This window comes from Macrotis lagotis, chromosome X (assembly GCF_037893015.1).
Source record: "Macrotis lagotis isolate mMagLag1 chromosome X, bilby.v1.9.chrom.fasta, whole genome shotgun sequence".
Lineage (NCBI taxonomy): Eukaryota > Metazoa > Chordata > Mammalia > Peramelemorphia > Peramelidae > Macrotis > Macrotis lagotis.
This window is the reverse complement of record NC_133666.1, coordinates 408,094,772-408,114,675: the sequence shown is the minus strand read 5'-3', so window position 1 is coordinate 408,114,675 and position 19,904 is coordinate 408,094,772. Positions and strand designations below refer to the sequence as shown.

The 19,904-nt window shown below is 35.1% G+C and overlaps 1 protein-coding gene across 2 annotated transcripts in view; it reads left to right on the top strand.

Moving 5' to 3' along the window:
- The first annotated feature begins 770 nt into the window (after window positions 1–770).
- The window catches only part of SULF1 (sulfatase 1), a 207,148-nt gene continuing 188,014 nt past the window's right edge, over window positions 771–19,904 (top strand). Inside the window, exon 1 of one of the 2 annotated variants that reach the window (XM_074202298.1) lies at window positions 771–1,071. The gene's annotated coding sequence lies outside the window, so the exon portion shown is untranslated. Of the gene's footprint in view, window positions 1,072–2,533; window positions 18,194–19,904 lie in introns of those variants that run through there. The other variant, XM_074202300.1, reaches the window with a different exon arrangement.

Sequence of the window (19,904 nt, the reverse complement as noted above, 5' to 3'; positions counted from 1 at the left end):
AATGATCAAAAATTGAAAACATTTCAAAGAGAAATTGTTAATGAGCTGTTTGAACTATACGGGCATTATAAGTGCAATTAGCTGGAAGCCAATAAAAATAATCAATCACAGAGTGAGCCCAGCACTCTTTGGAGCAAAAAAAGCTTTTTACAAAGAGATGTCTGTGAAAGAAGTAAATGATAAAAAGCAGCCTTTATCTGCAAGAGTCAAAAAGATACTATTTTGAATATGTAGAAATGAAAATGATGCTCATTTACTATTTGGGAAGCACATTCGGTGATTAACAGTATAGACATATATGTAGTAATAAAGATTTGGGTTTTTAGCCCACTTGCCCCCCCCCCCCCCCGTATCCCTCCACCTCTTTTTCTCGCAGGAATGTTAGAGGCAGCCCCAAGTTAATCAGAGGAAGGTAGGGGTTTGGATTTCAAAATACAGATGTCACATTTCAGGGCAGATGACTTCTACATTAGCTTTATCAGTATGTCCAGAAGAATCTTTTATCTCTTTCAGGAAAAAAAAAATGTCTCACTGAGGAGATTGCCCCAAATAGACCAGCGATAAAAGATTGCTAGGGGTTTTCTCCTGTTTCTGTGCATCCTATTCAGGGACCCAGTGGTCCCTTGGGAATATAAGGAGTTGTGAAAAGTAACACAACTGGTCACCAGAATAATTCACTCCCTCTACCTTCTCTTTAGCACCTCCCACTTCTACTCTTTTTATAGCCCTCCTTTCTCTCTCCAAATCTCAGGTTACTTTGCTGAGAGTTCTCAGACCTATAGTTTCTGTCCTGGTCTCAGCCTCCAATCCTTAAGAGACATCCAGCCCCAGCAATTGGATTGGGCAGCCTGTCTTGACACACCACTGTGCCGAGTGCTTGAGGACGTGTTTCAACAGATGGTTGGGGTTAGTGTGTGTCATCACATTCGAGTGGGGATTAAGAGAAGGAAGACTGCCTTGCTGGAGCTGTGTGGTCTTCTCCAAGTGTGAGTTGCAAGCAATAGAACTCTAGTTTGGGGAAGAAGGCGAGGAATTCATTTCCAGCAGCTCCAAGAAAAGCAGTTTGTTCAGGTAAAGTAAAAGCTATCGGAAGCTTTTTTCCCCCAGCATAGTTTTGAATGGAATGCTAGCGCAGCACACTTGTCAAGCCAGTTGCTATGGTCTTATCAATGCTGCTATTGTATGGCTGACAGATAACAGAGAGTGGAGCTAGAAGCGTGGCTGTCTTTAGAGCGCTAACGCTCCTAATGCCGTGCTTCGGAAGGTGTAGGATAGAATATGTGTAAGATAGAAAATGTGTTTGGGGAGCAGGGCTTTAACTTCCCAGTGGTCCCTTCCTAGGACCCCAAAGGCGTTAGCCACCGCCGAGAAAAGTGTAGAGATGGCCAACAGAACGTTTGTCCTCTCTTTGCAGAAGGAGGGCTCAAATCACTTTTAAAGTTGTACTTGCAACATTGCGTATGAAGATTCTAGTAACACTCCACCACAGCACTCCTGGCAGGGATGGAGATGCTTTCTGGGCTGATTTATGCAGTGGGGATTCTGTCTGACTCATCACGGAACAAACCATAATGTTTTTAAAGTAATTTGGAGGTGACTGTAAAGTGTGAGGACTCCTTTTGAGAGAGCGCGGGCTGGGCTTCTGACTGACTGTGGGTGGGGGGAAAGGTGGGGGTAGATAGACTGGTAAAAAAACTACATTTTTAGAATTCAAAGAGCACCAGGAAAGGAGGAAGTAGCAAAATACGATTGAACCAAGCCCTCCCTCGCAGCTGCAGAGGAGCAGATGGATGTAATTCATTTGCAGATCTGTTTGTGAAAGTTTTACAAGTCATTGAAAACTAAAGTAGCATCACTGTAATGGGTCATTAAAGTCACTACATTTATTGGTTTAAAACGGGCTATCTGAAGTGTTAATTAAATGGAAATAGATTTTCCGGCCTTGGATCTAAGGGGAGTCTTAATTATCATTTTCCCATTGCAAATACCTGGTGCTTAGGGTGTTCAGTTTGTTGTCTCCATTTATGCTGTCCAAAAAAAAAAATACACACATATATATATATATATGGAATTAAATAAAAGAAAACCTCACAAACTTGGTGTTTTATATACTTTATAACAAGGTTTACTAAAAGAGTTGCTTTCTTTAAACAGGTACTGAGGTGTTGGGTTTTTTTAATTCAAAAAACATAAGGAATAAGTTTCTAATTTTTTTACAACTCTTTACTTGCCTTTCAAATATTCATTAATTCTCAATTATTCCTGTGATGATCATTAATTGTTGGTCTGCTTGCAAGAGAAACCTAACACTGTCTTCACCCCTTTGCAGGTGAGAGATTCTATAAATAATACTGTATATAATCCATTCTGAAATAAGAGCTGTTTGGTAGGTTGAATAACAGGATTTATTGCCAGTGCTTTGTGATTTTGGCATTAGACTTTATAAAGGTACCTATAAAACTATGTTTCAAGATCCACCTCTATTTTGGTACTTGGACCAAGTTATTCTTTGCTTTAAAAAAAAGAAGAAAAAATAACTTGGTACTTGACTGACTATTTTAGAGCTAGTTCTCAGATCATATTATCTAATCTTTGATGAGAAAATGTTCTTACAAATGATCATGTAGTTATTTCTAATAGAATATTTAACAAATTCTAATAATATTACATAACCAAAATGAGATTAAAGTTCAGAGGCAGAACTTCTTTGGAATTCTAGCTATTCCATTTTGGCTTTACACTAGAACAGGAGATTTAAAAATAAAAATTAAAAATATTATACAACTCTCTTTTATTGTCAGTTTTTAAAATACAATGAGTTACTGGACAGGAATCATTTATTTGTTTATTAGGAACTTGGCATTATTTAGAGCAATAACAAAATTGAAGGAAAAAAGTGAAGTTCCCCAAGGCCAATCTGTTCTTCCCAGTAGATAATGTTTGATTACATTCAAATCTAGATAACATACTGTCAGAGGAATTTGAGTGAAAACTATACAAAGCAAAAAGGCCCTCTGCTCATCACAAGATTGCCTTTTTACAAGCTCTTTGCATTAAGTAGAACTAAAATAATAATAACAAGCTTAAGAAGGAAAGAGGGAACATTGAGAAACATTAATTCACACCTTGAAAAGGCAGGTTGTTGTCAATTTATTTGTTTTACTTTTTCCCCCCCACAGGATGGTCTTATCTAAATTAATTGGAAAAGACTGTCTCTTCAATGTAAAAAGGGGATCAGTTCCAAAGATAATGCCTATAGGGTAATCCAGCTTCTGGTCAAAGTATAAATCTGCTCTTCCAGATGGTAAACATTCAGAGACATATTTATGGTGACTTCTGCATACCTCAATTTGACATTTGGTTTCTTCCTGACTGCACTTGTGCTGACAACACACACACACACACACACACACACATGAGTTCCCATCAGCATCTTAACAGCCGTAGAAGTGTTCCTTCTCTCACAATGTCCCTCTTAGCCAAGGTAACAATAATTTGATGGGAAAACATCTGAGTCCCTACCATTGTTATATCCTGATACATACTGATAATTTAATGCCTGGATCTAGGTGAGGTATTATGTAGGTAGAAATAACAAAGATGTTAACATACTACTTTAAAATTTGAAGGGGGGAAAAAAGCACTTTATCTCATTAGCTTCATAACAACCCTATGAGACAAATTACTAGAGAAATTATGATCCCTCTTTTGCAGACAAGGAAAATGAAGCTCTGAGATGTTAAGTGACTTCTCTATGGGTCACAGTATTTGAGATGGCATTTGAATCTAGGTAGTTCTGAATTCCTTACAATCCACTGTACTCTGCTCCCTGTACAGAAATTTGAAAACTTGATGAAAACTTTCCTAAAGTTTTAGTTTATTGTTTATGATGAATTCAGATTTCACTTGAACAGTATAGTAAAACATTCTGAGCTATCTCTAAGCTATTGATCATCTGTTGTGAAGTTCATGAAGAACTCATGAAGCTCATGATAGAAACTGGATGGTTCTTTCCTGGTTATCTCTGAGCAGATATGTGATTTTGGAAGATAATTGCTTTTATCCATTTTCAGATAAAATAGCATAAATGATAGCATATAAATTTGCCAAACTCATGAAACAAAATATTGATCTGAATGAGAACTGAGGAGGGGGGAAGGGTTCCTTGATTTAATTATGTACCAGTTTGTGGCTTGACAGGGATTAGTCCTTTTCCACTTTCATATTGGAGGCAGAAAAGTTATTTTAATAACACAGAGTGTAAAACTTTGGTTCCTATTATCTATGTTGTTGGCTTTATTCACAGGAAGTCCCATGTGGAAGATGCAGAAACTATTGCAGGACTGTAATGATTCTTACTAAATGTTACTTAAATTTTATTCAGGCATGAGACAAATTACTGTAGTCTTGAGGAGTAGAGTTAGAAGCAACATTCACTAGTCTTGATATGGAAAGAATTCTATATATACTCTAAAACAGCATTCACTTTTTAAGAAATTAATTGGGAATAAATGCCTTCAAAGTTCATTATATAGGAATTCTATTCTACTAGTTCTTAGGATTCTTGAATTGAATTGGAAAGGCTCTCAGAGGTCATCCAGTCTCCCCTTTCTCATTTTTATAGATCTGAAAAACTGAGACCCAAGAAGAGTTTGTGACTTGACATATATGATCATTTCTAAGAAGGTATTTTGGAAAAAAGATTATATCCAAAAGTTTCTGTTATACTTAAAAGACTTTCAGACAAATCTCTATTATTTATGGTAAATTATCTTTTTTCTCCCTTTCCATAGCCCAGTCTTTAAAAAACCTGTTAACCCTTTCATTTTAGTGTTTCTCACTTTTATCTCTTCCTTTTCTCTTCCTATTACCATCCTTTCCCATCTTTTCAAGATGGACTTCATTCATAGATTGATTTGATATCCTACTCAGTCTCTCAGCCTTCACTTTTTTCCTTCCAAACCATCCTGCAAACAGATGCCAAAATAATCTTAACACATTCCACTTTTATCTTATTATTCTCCTGCTCAGAAACTCTCAGTGGTTCTCTATTACCTATAAAGTGAAGTCCAACCTTCTTAGCCTGACCCTCAAGGCCTTTCACAATCTAGTAACAAATCTCTCCTTTGAAACCCTATCTCTAACTCAGGGGTCCTTTGCTCCAGACAGACTGGTTTACTCAATGCCCTGCCTCCAAGAGTCTTGTTGATGCAGTCCCTCCCCCTCCCCCACACTCTCTCCACATCTGCTCTTTCCCTTTTCTCTTCTTTTGTAAACACTAACACCTAAAGTCCAATCTCACTTTCACCATGAAACCTACCCTATCTCTTCCATGCCTGCAGTTGTGCTCTGCACTCCTAGATTTTATCCTCTATACACAATCATAAACTTTTCTCCTTTGCTTTATGTTATTTGTCTGTGTGTATGTGTTCTTTGTATATGTCTGTGTTGTGTGTGTGTGTGTGTGTGTGTGTGTGTGTGTGTAGAGACTTTTCTTGTTTCTTTGTCTAGATTATAAACTCCTTGAGGACAGAAAGTGGCCTAGCTTAGTCCTATACTTATATGAAGTATTTAATTGCACTTGTTGAATGAGTTATTCAATTTAGAAACTTTCCTTCTTCAATTACCTAATATAAAACCATTTCACTTGAGCTCATTAGCATCTCTATCTCTGGATAAAAAGGGCAAAAAAGGCAAAACTCATCCATTTTATTTTCTTGACATCTTTGGTAATAGCTTTATTGGGAAGAATTTTAAATTTAAATTATTATCTAAAATGAGGTTTGAGGATGCTCTCTTTAAAACTCATCTATCCTTGCCATCTCCTCTTCCCACAGACAATTAGAAATGGCATGTCCTTCTCCTCTCAGGAGTCAGATTTCAAAGCATCAGTGGGCATTGAAAAAACACCAAAATGAATGAAAGCATTAACCCAATTAATATCAATCATAAAATTTCATCATTTCTGTGCATCTTTCATTTCCCCTTTGTCCAATCTTCCTCAGACCCTAAAAAAGTCAACTTATTTTAGTATTTGGGGATTTGGGGCAACTGAGTTAATGGATTAATAGATAGTATGGTGACAGTTGAGTAAACTTCCCTGAGAGAAAGAGAGCACCCGGCCCTGCACCAAAGGTTAATAGAGAGCAGGAGCTCAGCCCCAGTGCTGGGATGGAACAAAGGAACAGATCAGTGGGCACTCAGTGGGAGATTTTATTCACAGGAGGGTCATGTGGCTCCCTTCCTTCCTCTCCTGCACACTTTTTAAATAGAAATAATAACTTTGGAAAACATGGTGGAGAGTCAGGTCAAGCTTTCAGAAGTAATTGGTAAGACAAGATACCATTTAGACAAATAAGAGGCCTAAACTACCCTTCCCTTGACCATCCTTCCCATTCAAACTATATTTGAAGAAAAGTTGTGTTTTTTTAATCAACTTTAACTCTTGCCTAGTCCCTACCATTGCACTCACCTTTAACCATCTAATCTTTTATCTGTGACAAAACATTACCAGAAAAACAGCTGAATGAAGTATTGTAATTTTTTTTTAACAAAGCACCAAATACCCTGGAGTCCACATCCAAAGGAATGCCCTTTGGGCCTGATTTGCTTCCATTTTTATTCTAAGTTTGATGGTAAAGATCAAAAAGATGCATCTTAGCCTAGCCCACCTTGAGTCATCCTCCTGCATCTGTTCTAGTCCAAAATCAGTCAACTGCAAATAGTTTGAAGCTAAGGGGAAAGGTCATTTTGATGGAGGATTTGTCCATAGCATAACCTTATGGTGAGAAGATCTTTTAATAACATTACTTCTCCTAGAGCTCCTAGAATCCCAAGATGGCAGATCTAGAGGTGAAAACTTTGAGGATATCTATTCCTTTTACAAATAAAGTACTGTGGTTGAGATTTTCAAAAGTCATAAGAGATAGTATATGGCAGATCTAGAACTTAAACCCAAGTTCTCTGACTCCAAATCCAGCTCCCTTTCCAGTACACCACATTTATATTTCCTTGTTACAAATACAATTTTTAATATGAACAATTCCTTATAAATAAATATCACAAGTTTTCATTTATTCTTAAGTGCAGAGTCAATTAGTTGAAAGTATTTGTGAAGTTGACAGTTTAACTCTGATTTTGGCTATTTTCTAATAGCCATAGGTCTTCACTTCTACTTGTTTTTCTTAGGTCTTCACTTCTACTTACTTTTCTCTGTTATACATACATACACACACACACATACTTTTGAATTTTATTGCATATTAATCAATAAACAAATATCTTTGAAGTTTTTGCTCTTTGAAGAGCAAGGGTGAGACAGAAAATTTAGTCAAGACATGTACTTGGCTTTCATGGAACTTACACTAAAAAGGATGTGGGAAAATTACAAATTCAGAAACAATTATGATGCAAAATAATATAGGAGGACTAGGAAAAAAGCATCATGTGTGTGAGCTAGATGCATTATTTAATCAAAGAGGAACTTTGAAGATGAACAGGAGGAAAAGATGTCATCAAAGAACTGTATGATAGGAAGAAATAATGAACCTGATCACATGTATGATAGGAAGAAAAAATGAACCTGATCACATGGTGAGGACTAGAAATAATAAGTAGATTCCAGTCATACCACTAGTATCCTCACAATGTCCAGAATAAAGGAAGACCTCCAGCATGTTGAGTAGACCTGTGACAAACCTACAGGATAAAATGAAAGAGTCACAAAGGATGGACCACAATAGATTGGTTGTGAGCTGTATTTTTGAGGAACTTTCAAAGCACAATTTTATTTCAGTAAGTAAGCTAGTTGGTTCAGTGGATAGAGCACTGAGCCTAGAGTCAAAAATGTCTGAGTTCAAATCTAGTCTCAGATATATACAAGCTATGTGACTCTAAGCAAGTCATTCAAACTCTGCTTTAATCCACTAGAAAAGGAAATGGCAAACCATTTTAGTATCCTTATCAAGAAAACCCCATGGACAGTAGTGTATTTTTGTGCTTTGGTCCACAGGATTTTGAAGAGTCATCCATGACTAAACAAAAACAATAACAACAACACAAGAAGACTAAATGCTCTTTTGGGTCTGATGGGGAAAAGGTTATTAGATATTAGGGGATTAAGTAGTATCTCAGAACCAGGGATGTTAGAGTGGGACTCTAAAAAGGATGTGTAAAATAGAAACAGGTCAAGGAGGGATGAAAAGCATGTTAAGGGAATAGCATAAGCAAAGGCATGGAGGTAAACAATTCTGAAGGGACTTTGGAGAGACTCAGTAGTCTACCTTGGCTGAAGTACAAAGCACATCAAGAGGACCAGTATAAGATAAGATTGAAAGGTTTGACATGGTTTTCATGAACCTTTTAGTGAAAAGACCCAATATAAACAATAATGATGATGATGATGAATGATTTATAATATATTAGCATAAGAGACAACATAGCCCAGAAGAAATATAGCTGGTCTAAGAATCAGATTTGGGTTCAAGTATCTCCTCTGTAATCTACTGGCTCAGCACCCTAGACAGCTCTTTAAGACTGTAAGTTACAAAATGATTGCAGACCTAGAAAGTTTGCTGGAGAGTTTCCCTCTGTTCATGAGATCATAATACATATTTCTAATCCTCAAAAACAAAATCCTTAATTAAATACAAATATACCCCAATCTAAATTATTAATTGATTACAGAGAAGGAGGACAAAAGACAATCAGCAAATACTAAGGCAATTTACTGGAAATAATGCTTTGAGTGGACAACTGGAAGCTAAATTTAGAGTTGAAAGGAATCTTATAGCTCATCTTATTTTATAGATGAGGAACCTGTAGCCAGAAAAAGTAAAGTGACTGAGGTGAAGTGAATTGCCTAAAGTCATATAAGTACTAAATGAAATAGCCAAGTTTCAAACTCTGACCCCAAATCAAGTGTTGTTTCCACAGTGCTATACTGCCTGTGATATTTTAGCAGGATTTTATGAGTTTAATTTAAAGTTTGGCTGGAGAAACCTTAGACTGGGTATAATTCTCTAGGTGTATATATCTCTTTCATATAAATGTAAACAGTTTTATTTGGGCCCTCCTGTCATATGACCTTGGGAAGCTATATCTTAGCCTCTTGATGCTGTTATGGATTGTGACCTGGCCTGCATTGACTCATTTTTTTCTTCCTATAAAATGGAGTTTAGACTACTTGCTCCTTTTCTGTCATAAAATATGATGCTAGAGATTATTAAAATGTGGTTTGGGTTCCTTCTAAGGAATACTAGAACTAGTCTCTTTCAAGAGTTAATTGGTAAACCAAAACATTCATATCCAGTAGAACATAAGCAGGGACTGTTTTAATTATTTGCAGCACCTAGATTAGCACTGGACCTTGTCATATGCATGGGATACATTTAAACAAATGAATTTAAGCATTTGCAAAAGAATTATTTCATTTCTTAACGAAAAAACAATAGGAAAATATTCCTAAGTTAAATTAATCACCTAATAGCTAATCTTTTTTTTCACCCCTTGGCCAGTTTTTTTCACTGTACAATTAAAGTTTTTTATCTCACCAAACTATAAAATTAAGATTCATCAGTTTAAGTATGTCACTACTTAAATAGAGACCAAGTTCATGATTTTTGTTATGACTCATAAGTCATATCTGCTATATTTTCAAGTAAGGTTGAAAGGATGTTGAAGGATATTAGCTATCCTAGAGCTCCAGCAAGTATGAGTTAATTACATCAAAAAATTTGATTGATTACTTAATTTAGTATTATGCACCTATGTATAATATTTTCAGACTTTTAAAAATTATCTTCAATTTCATTTCATTATAGTTAAACTGCCCAAATCACAGTTATGTTAATAGAACCAATGTCTATTTAAATTTAAAGCTACCCCTTCACCTGCCAATAATCAATCTTCTTTGGAGCAGGTCATATTAAACTTCTATGTTTCTCTGAAGCACTCAAAACCCAAGCTTTTAACTTTGAGTTAATGAGAGCTGAGTTCCAGAGGAGAGAAGACTCAGATTTCCTATTTCCATTTTCTCAAGAGCTTAATTCAAGAAAAAGACAGGCCCATTCTAAGTGTAGCACATTAATACAGTTCTATAATGGATATGCAATATAAATAAATAGAATTGCATACAGAATGTTTTTTCAGTCTTGACAATGTTTCCCACATACCATATCTGTACTTAATAATTAAATGGAGTTCCTCCTCCTCCTGGTCTGACATAAATGGCTTTATTTTCCCCCATTTTAGAGAGTTGTTTAAATGTTCTATAACTTCAATGATTGTATTACTGAGAAATAAAGTTTTAGAATTAGACAATCAAGCTAATCTTGATTAGCAGGCATTAATTTAGTGTCTATCACAGGGGCTCTAAGGATACACTAAAAAATTGAAAAACAGGCTCTACCTTCAAGGAACTGGCATTCATTTGAAATGATATAATGTAAATAGTTGCACTATCCATGAAAATTTGAGGAGATTGAAGAAAGCACTAATAATGGAGAATAAAGTAAAGCTTCCTTATAGGAACTGACAAATTATCTGAGTCTTAACTACAGTTAGGCATTTTAATTGGTATAATTGAGAAGGAAAAACATATTCTAAATGGTACATGTCATGAGAGAACATTGGGATAATCTGTAAGAAGAATGATTCATTTGCTCAATCATCAAGTTGTTGGAAAAATAAATTAAGTCCAAATGTTGAATGAATGAATAAATGAATGAATGAATGAATGAAAAGAGCATGTATTAAGTCCTTATTATAAATGAATGAGAGACTAAAATGAGCATATAGGGATTTTTCTGGTTAGCTAGGTGTCTATATTTTATTCTAGAAATAAACAATGAACCATATAGTGGTCAACATAAATAGCTATTATGGGAGTGCAGATTATAGCCTACCTTCAAGAAAGGCAATGAAAGGAATGGACAGGCAGCCTTGATTATATTCTTCATGCTAATTTACTGTCAGTGTTTTCTCTCTTTTTTCATCTCTGCCACACAGTCTTCAAATATGTTCATTTGGGTTTGCTCCACCAATTTTCTCACACAAAACCCAACCAAAAAAAATAAAACAGAAAATTTGTTGAATGTACTTTATATTTTTATTTTTATTTTTAGGTTTTTGCAAGGCAATGGAGTTAAGTGGCTTGCCCAAGGTCACACAGCTAGGTAATTATTAAATGTCTGAGGTCGACTTTGAACTCAGGTACTCCTGACTCCAGGGTCCGTGCTCTATCCAAGGTACCACCTAACCGCCCCCGTACTTTATATTTTTAAAAGAAATTTTGCTCAGGGTGGATGGGGAGTGAGGGAATCAAAACAAAACAAACAAAAAAAGTTTCTTAGAAAACATTTTATATTGTTTCAAAAATGTGATATTTAATTTACAAAATAGCTTCAACTGTTTCTCAAAATGATTTTGATAGTATTTCCCATTAGCAATTAATTGGGAAATACAAAAGGTGTGGAAATACATTGAGGGGGACAAATTTAGTAACTTGAATATTTCTGGAGAAACTGAGACTTTATTTCAAATTTTGAAATGAAACCTTTGGTTCTTACTTTAGTCAGTTGGATTTTTTTGAAGCATTTCTTCTGATTCCTGCCTAAGGAATATAAATCTGCATTCTATTCCTTCTACTATGCACTCAGGAACAAATGTTAAATGGTTATTAATCCACTTTTCATTTGGAATCCAATGGACCAAGATTGAGTTTGAATTTTCTGAGATAGGTGTTTTATGTTAAGCAAAGAACCAATGAGAAAAATGTGTTATATATAAAACAGTCAGAAAAAAATGAGCCAAAGATAACCTAACAAGCTTCTTTCATTGCCAGTTATAAAACCAGTTCCTTTTATCTAGTATCCACGAAGGTCAACATTCTTATCTCACTGTAAACTTGAATGTGTAGTTGGCACACACCTGTTTCCTGTAATGATAATCTAAATTCAGATTTCTCAACATTTTGCCCTCTATTGATTTAATCTCTTGATCCTGTCTCACTGGTGCAAGAGCCTTCTGGGATTTGATAAGTATTGTTTCCCTAAGAGAATGTAGATGATGTTAATGATGTTGATACCTTCATTCTCAAAGAGGACCATGACATTAGGAAGGTGTGGATAGGACAAGCATGTGATTGGATTTGAGTGAGAGGTGCTATGCTAAGTCACCAGACTCACTTTCTCCTCCAGAGCCATCTGGGTCCAGTGGCTAGATATGAATCAGGATGACTGGAGGTGGCCCTGGGGAGACAATCTGGGTTAAGTGACTTGCCCAAGGTCACACAGTAAATTGTCAAGTGCTTGAGGCCAGATTCAAACTCAAAGTCCTCTTGACTTCAAGGCCAGCATATCCAGTGTGCCACCTAGCTGCCATAAAAGTTGGAGAAGAAAAAATGGAAAGGTAGCATAATAGATACTGAAACTCTCAAATTCAATGAGCATTAAGAAGACATATCCAAAAAAGAGATGGCATCACATATTGGATGAAAGGAGACTTTTTTTTGTCATAATGTCCTTTTGTTGTGATCATTATTATCCTTTTTGCTCCAATATATGTGTGGGGTTTTTTGGGGTTTTTTTCCCTTTTAAGTTTTTGCAAGGCAAATGGGGTTAAGTGGTTTGCCCAAGGCCACACAGCTAGGTAATTATTAAGTGTCTGAGACCAGATTTGAACCCAGGTACTCCTGACTCCAGGGCCGGTGCTTTATCCACTGGGCCACCTAGCCGCCCCTTATGTGTGTTATTGTAAAAAAAGCATTTCTATTTAGTCTGGTCAAGCACAGACTCTAACAATTTGACATAAAAAACATTTAATAAATGTATATTATATTCTAGTTAGCTACTACATTTGGAGTAGTTAGCAGCATGACATAAAAAGAATTACATGATGTCCTAGCTCAAATAAAGATTCTTGACATAAAGAATCATCCCTAATATTTAATAATTCTACAGTGTTTGTTTTTGGTTCTATTTAATAAAATAAAATTTAATGTCTTTTGAGTAGAATACATACTTCTTGAGGCAAAGGACTGTTTTTGTTTTAAATGAGCAATTCCTCGCACAATAGGTGTTTTATAAATACTTGTTGGATTGGATTGGATACTGTTTGCCTGTTTTTATTGTCAGCTGGTACTGCCATTACCAGGCAAAAGCTTTCTTCTTTCCTATATATTTACATAACTTTCATACATTCCTATATATTTATCAAGGCAAAGATATCCTTCCTGAAAAAAATTAATTAAAAAGCTTTACTGTATCTTAGATGATACTGGATAGACATACCTCTTTTGTAATAACACTACTTTAAAAAGTACCTATGAACATATATACATAAATACATATAATGTTATGTGCATGCATATTCAGCGAGACATTCTGTTTTTCTATTAATCATGGCCATTCTTGGAAAAATTCACTTAAAATTTTTTCCTTTTATAAATTATTACATTTCCCTCTGAACATTTATGCCAGTTGTTCTATATTTGATATCATTAACTAATGTTTTCCACTCAACTGCTGTATATAGAAATTAAGTTCTTTAAATTTAGTATTGCAAAGAAAATCTGGTTTTACCACAAGAACAATCTTTTGGGGCTTGGAATTTTAGATCAAGAAGCCATTCAGTCTGGACCAGTAAGAATGTTTTAATATAGGCTCTACTTGGATATGAGGCTCATATTCTTAGATTGGATCAGAACCTGACTGACCTACCCTGGGTAGGAGAGACAAAGGGTCAGACCAGTAGTCCTATGCCTCACTAATTTAGTTCCATATTAATCCTCCCTTCTCTTCCAACTCCCCCCAAACATCTTCAGTGACCTTAAAGAACATCAGGAAGAGCAGCTAGTCTTTTTTTCAAGGCAGATTGACGTTTGTCTGTGTGTGTGTGTGTGTGTGTGTGTGTGTGTGTGTGTGTGTGTTTGTGTGTGTTATGAGGAAAGACTGTTTTCTGTAGTCTTTGCCTGAATGAAATATTTGACAGTTTTCTTTCTGGCCATTCTAATATTTCCTTCCACCAATACTGATTTCCACACAAAAAGCAGGAGTGAGGAAAGAGTGGGAATTAGGAAAATGAGATATTCTCTGAATTGATTTAAAGTTATTGACTTCTCCCTATGGAATCAAATATACATTGATTTCCTAAACATGATCAATATTAAATCCAACTTGAGTAAAAAAAATGAAGTCACTGTATACATTTTTTCTAATCTTAAGTTTCATAACATTAACTCAGTCACACAAGGACAGTAAATCAAATCTCAAGTCCTCACCACATTTACCATGATCATCAGTAAAAGTATTTGTTTTTAGTCAACTAGTATTTATGCCTGCATTGTGCTAAGTTTTAGAGATCCAAAAAAGTGAAAGTCTTTTGCCTTCAAGAAAGCTTTACTTTATGCTTTGTTGGATATTTAAATTTCCAAACTAATTCCAGCATAAGTTTAGAGAAGTATATAAAGCTCTGCAAATATAAAACAAATACATTGATTAAATATTATAAATTGACCATCTTGGAAATAACTGCCGTACTTGCCTCAGGTAAGTAACAATTTACACTATCAAGATTGGAAAAAATACTGATTTCATTATTTACCATCTTTGTGTCATCAATAATGGAAAAAATTGACTGGTAAATTAAAAAAAATCAAAAAATAATAACTGACTTGAGATTTATTACAGACAATGGAGTGAGTCCATCTTCTGAGTTAGATTCCTGCATTTCCAAATTCCTGCTTGATATATCTGTATGATTCATAGACCTCATATTCAACATGTCCAAAACAAAACTCATTACCCTTTCTATTAAATCCACCTCTCCTAAGTTTCTTAGAAGATACAACTATCCTTCGGATCACCTTGGTTCACATTCCAACCCTTCATTCTCACTCCACCCCCACAGTCAATCATTTGTCAAGCCTTGTCAATTCTACTTCCAGAGGACTATTTATGTTCAATCTCAAAATTAATCAAGAGGAGCAACTTGACAGATATATTACTAGTCATACGTGTCTGTTCTCAGCTGTAGTTTACATCTTGGACCTGACTTAAGAAACTCTGACTTGGAAAATTTGGAAAAGTTCTCAGATTCCCAGATTTTTTTTTTTTAGTTTTTTGCAAGACAATTGAGGTTAAGTGGCTTGCCCAAGGCCACACAGCTAGGTAATTGTATTTATTAAGTGTCTGAGACCAGATTTGAACCCAGGTACTCCTGACTCCAAGGCCGGTGCTCTATTCACTGCCACCTAGCCGCCCCAGATTTAGGATTTCAATCTACTACTTAAGAAAGACTAAAATGGAACAATGGAAAACTTCAATTGTGTGGCATAAATCTAAGGGTTGCCTTGATATCACCTTATATTGTCATAATGTTTTTGATCATTCTTGAACAATTCTTGTACCTATTTTAAAGGTGATAAAACTTCAGCTGACAAAAAGGACTTGCTCAAGATCACATAGACAAGGAAATAACAGAGTAGGAATTGAAGCCCATGTACTTAAGTTTCTATTCCAGTACACTTCCCAAGAAGTCAAACTGCTCTAAAAGTTTAAATATGTAAAAAACAAAAACATTTGATATTTCATATTGGCAAAATAACTTCAATGACTCTTTTCCTGTTGCATAAACTACAAACCTGGCATTTAAGGCCCTCCATATCTCAATAATCTGCTTCAAACAAACCTTTCTAGCCTCAATTCACTATTTTCCTCTTGGAGCTTAGCATTCCAGGTAACTGGATTAATAGCAATTTCTTACATTCTATGTGACACTTCCTATTCTTCATTCTATACTCCTTCCCGATCTTTACTGCAAAGTCCTCCTCATTCCTCAAAGCTCAATTTGGAAATCACTTCCTTCTTGCATAAACATTTCTCAAATTCCCTGTAGCTGTTAGCAAGAGCATTTTCTGTTTTTCTCCTTTCTCTTTACCACATCCTACCTTTTAACATATTTGTCAAGTATATATCACATTCCCCCTACTAAACTCTGCACTCCTTAAGGGCAGGGACTAACTTAATTTTTTTAATCTTTGTTTCAACACATAACATAGTACCTTGTATGCAGTAGGCCCTTAATAAAATCTTTGTTGAGTTGAGAAATTGGGTCACACAGCTGCTAAGAATATGAGGTAGGATTTGAATCCATATCTTCTGACTCAAAGTTCCATGTTCTCTATTTGGTATACCATATTGGCCCTCTATTAGTATTCTTTTGTTCTTATCTCTTCTAAGGTCAATCTTTAAAGAAACAAAAACTTCAGAAATGAAAGCACTGAGAGGGTTCAAATGGGTGTGCAATTACAGGGCAAGAAAGAGATAGATATACAATTCGGCTTTGTCAAATTTAGGAGACCAGGTTGATTAGATCCCTTGGTGGAAATACCTCTGTCCGGCTTTCTGATCCCCTCTTAGTTCCAATCCATTCTGGCATATGGCCAGCTAAAAGTGGAAAATTACCTTTCAGCAATTGAGAAAACTTGGTGAACTAATCAACAGCAAATCAACTTCTACAATAGATATTATTTTGACATTGTGGGAAGACACTCCTGCACTATCTTATCCTCTTGTACTCTGGCTCAAATTTTTTCCATCTTCTGCACACAATTTTCCAGAGTTGAATTCAAGCCAGTTGGAGTTCATCCAAAAACAGATTCAGATACAATAGGCCAGTGAGAACTACCATCTTACTTGATTAGATGTGAAATTGCATAGCAGGATGTCACTCAAATGCCAGTCACACTGGACATCCTGGTGACTTTTAGTTTCTCTTGACAGTTGAACTGAAGACAAGGGAATGAATCTTGTCCCTAAGGAACTGTAAAAATTCAGGCACCTGAGATGAGCCCAGAACATTAGGAAAAGTTCCAGCAATACATTTCAGATTATTTTATTCATTTCACACACATTTTCTAATACAGACCTATCTCATCATAAACTCCATAGGACTTATACATTGTGTCTTTCTAATGTAATTTTGTTATATAATAAAAACAGCTAGGATCTTCTAAGGATGATGGAAAGATATAAACAATAAATTTCAGAGGCAAGGTTGCAGATGTGTTCTCAGCTACATCAAATAGATGAGATTAAATATCTGAAAAACATTCTTTGAATCAAGTGCTGCGATATATGCTAGCTATTGTTAATATTATTGTTATTTCCAAAACAAAAATTTTGCCAAAAGTTACCTTTCTATTTGGCAGGATTTTAAGAACATTCTTACAGCAGAAATTATAGATGAGGGTTTTTCAGAAATTCCCCTCTCCAAAAAAAGTCTTTCTTATGTCTTCTTAGCTACCAGTTCTTTTCTCATTGGAGTTTCTTTTCTTGTTTCCCTGAGTAGTTTGATTTCACTAGGTGGATTTTTTCTTATGGGAATTACTTGATGACATAATAAAAGAATTGTGGCGTACTCAGATGATCTTTTCACAGAATCATAGAATCTGAGAATTGAAAGGGACATAAGAGGTCATCCTATCCTGTGAACAAACAGAAATCTCTTCTATGTTTCATCTGACAAATGATTACATAATCTTTTGAAGCTTTCCAGTGATAGGGTCACCTACTAGTTTTCAAGACAGCCCATCTAAGCTCCTTTCCAGTATTGCAGAGTATGCAGTTAAGATGTTTTGTCATATTTAATAAATGTTATTGGACAAGGACCAGAGGAAACATTTATTACTCATATTTATAGACTTTATAAATAATGTGTTGTAACTAGAGAAACAAAACCCTGTTAAAATGGGATATCTGCCAAATGTGACTATAACTTTGTCCTAGAAAACCCTCATCTATAATGTATAGTACTTGTGTGCTAAAAATGCCATAGATGAAAAATGATCTAAAATTAGGTCACATTTTCTCCCTATTAAAGGAAACTTAATTTTATTGAGATCCATCATTAATAAAAACTTTAAGTACCCTTACAGATACTAGCATTTTCCCCAAAGTCAAGAGTAACATCTTCAGTAGCTCAACAAGTTAAATGAGTATAAGTACAAGATATGTTTTAAGAAGGCCTACTTATTCATTTTAAATTTAATCAAAAATAATTATTATTGAGCTACAAATCTATTTTATGACAAATTAACCTCACCAGTGTCTCATTCTCAACTCTTCTAGGGAGAAGTTGTCGTCTTAATCTTGTAGGAGGAAATGTCCATTCAGGAATCTTACTCCAAGAATGGGTTTGATATTTTTTAAATATTATTTTTAAAGCTTCTGGTAGATCTTACATTTTTCCTAGTTAATTTTTAAAAAGAAGATATTATGATTACCAGAGCAATGAAAAAAATATGCTGTGGGAGAAATATCTTTTCCATTCATACTTGTAAGGTCATTTGGTCTCTTTTCAACCCACTGGAAAAATGTGATTGCAAACCTGGTTGAAGTTATAAAGAAATCAGGCTTAAAAGTTTTATAATTTCTGATGAAAGGCAGAACTCCATTGAGAATGTGTGGATAATGTGGCAGAATAATTGCCTGCTTCCCCTTTACAAAAATAGGAAAGCCCAAGACAAAAATACTATGGAAGGCCCTTCAAAAATAAGCATGAGTGTTTTTATGCAGTTGTTTACAACAAATTTTTCAAACAAATATTCTTATACAGCAAATGCCTCCTGTCTTCCCTTACAAGGTTGGTACAATGTTATTTAGTACAATGAAAATATCTTACTGGATGTTGTTTATATTCAACAAAAGAAGATGAAAGTCTAGCTGAGAGATAATTGGAGTCCTTTATCGCTATCAGCAAATAATAGCTGTCTTTTCATATCTTCTAGAAGAAGTCAATGATGCAAGAGGAAATGCCCATTCTAACTTTGCTAAAATACATTAATATCCACTAGAAAGATTTGCCTAAAATACACTAAAAACAAGCATTTATTAATTCCTGCTATATGCCAGCGGATACAAAGACCTAAATAAAAACTATCCCTGCCCTCAAGGAGATGACGTTCTTTTTGGGGGAGAGATTCTATACATACATACATACATACATATATATATATATATATATATGTATATGTATATATATACATATATATACATACATACACACACATATATGTTTCTTGATACTCACATATACACATATATACATGATTTATATGAAATGGTACAGGAATAGGCAAAATTCCTCCTACTTTTTCCTAATGGATTTAATGTACTCCTTTCTGTTTGCTAATTCACCACAGAAAGATCGAAATTCACCTTTGTTTTATCATCAGACTTTATAGACTAGCCTTATGACTTTTACTATTGTGTTAAAATTCCACTAAGTAAATTTAATTTTAAATAATAATAGCTCAAATTTATATGGTGCTTTAAAATTCACAAAATATTTTCATTGTAACAGTCCCATGAAATAGATCATAAAAGCTTTTTCTGGGACACTGGGGGGGGGGCATATGGAAGACAAATAAATATTCTAAAAGGTCAAGGTGATGAGAGAGTATGGTCCAAACTTGGAACAAAGGTGATAGATGGCAGGTCATGTTGGAGAAATAACTAGTAGTCCAATTTGGATAAAATCTAGAATACATGAATAAGCTTGAAAGAAAGATGGAGGAATATTACAGCAGGCATTAAAGTGGCAGATATAAAAGAGCTGATTTTTATACTAAAGGCAATAAGAAGGTTTTTGAGCAGAAGAATGATCTGATCAGCCTATGCCTTTAAAAGACAATTTTTGCAATTTGTGGTTGATGGATTAGAGGAAAAGAGAGTGTGGAAACAGGAAGTCCAATTATGAGGTAATTAGGATATTCTAGTGAATAGGTGATAAGACTCTGAATTAGGGCAGTGGTCATTTGAATGGACGCAAGGAAACGGAAGCAAGAGATGAGACTATGGGAAAGTTACTTTCTTTCTGATGCTCAGATTTCCTGATCTCTTAAA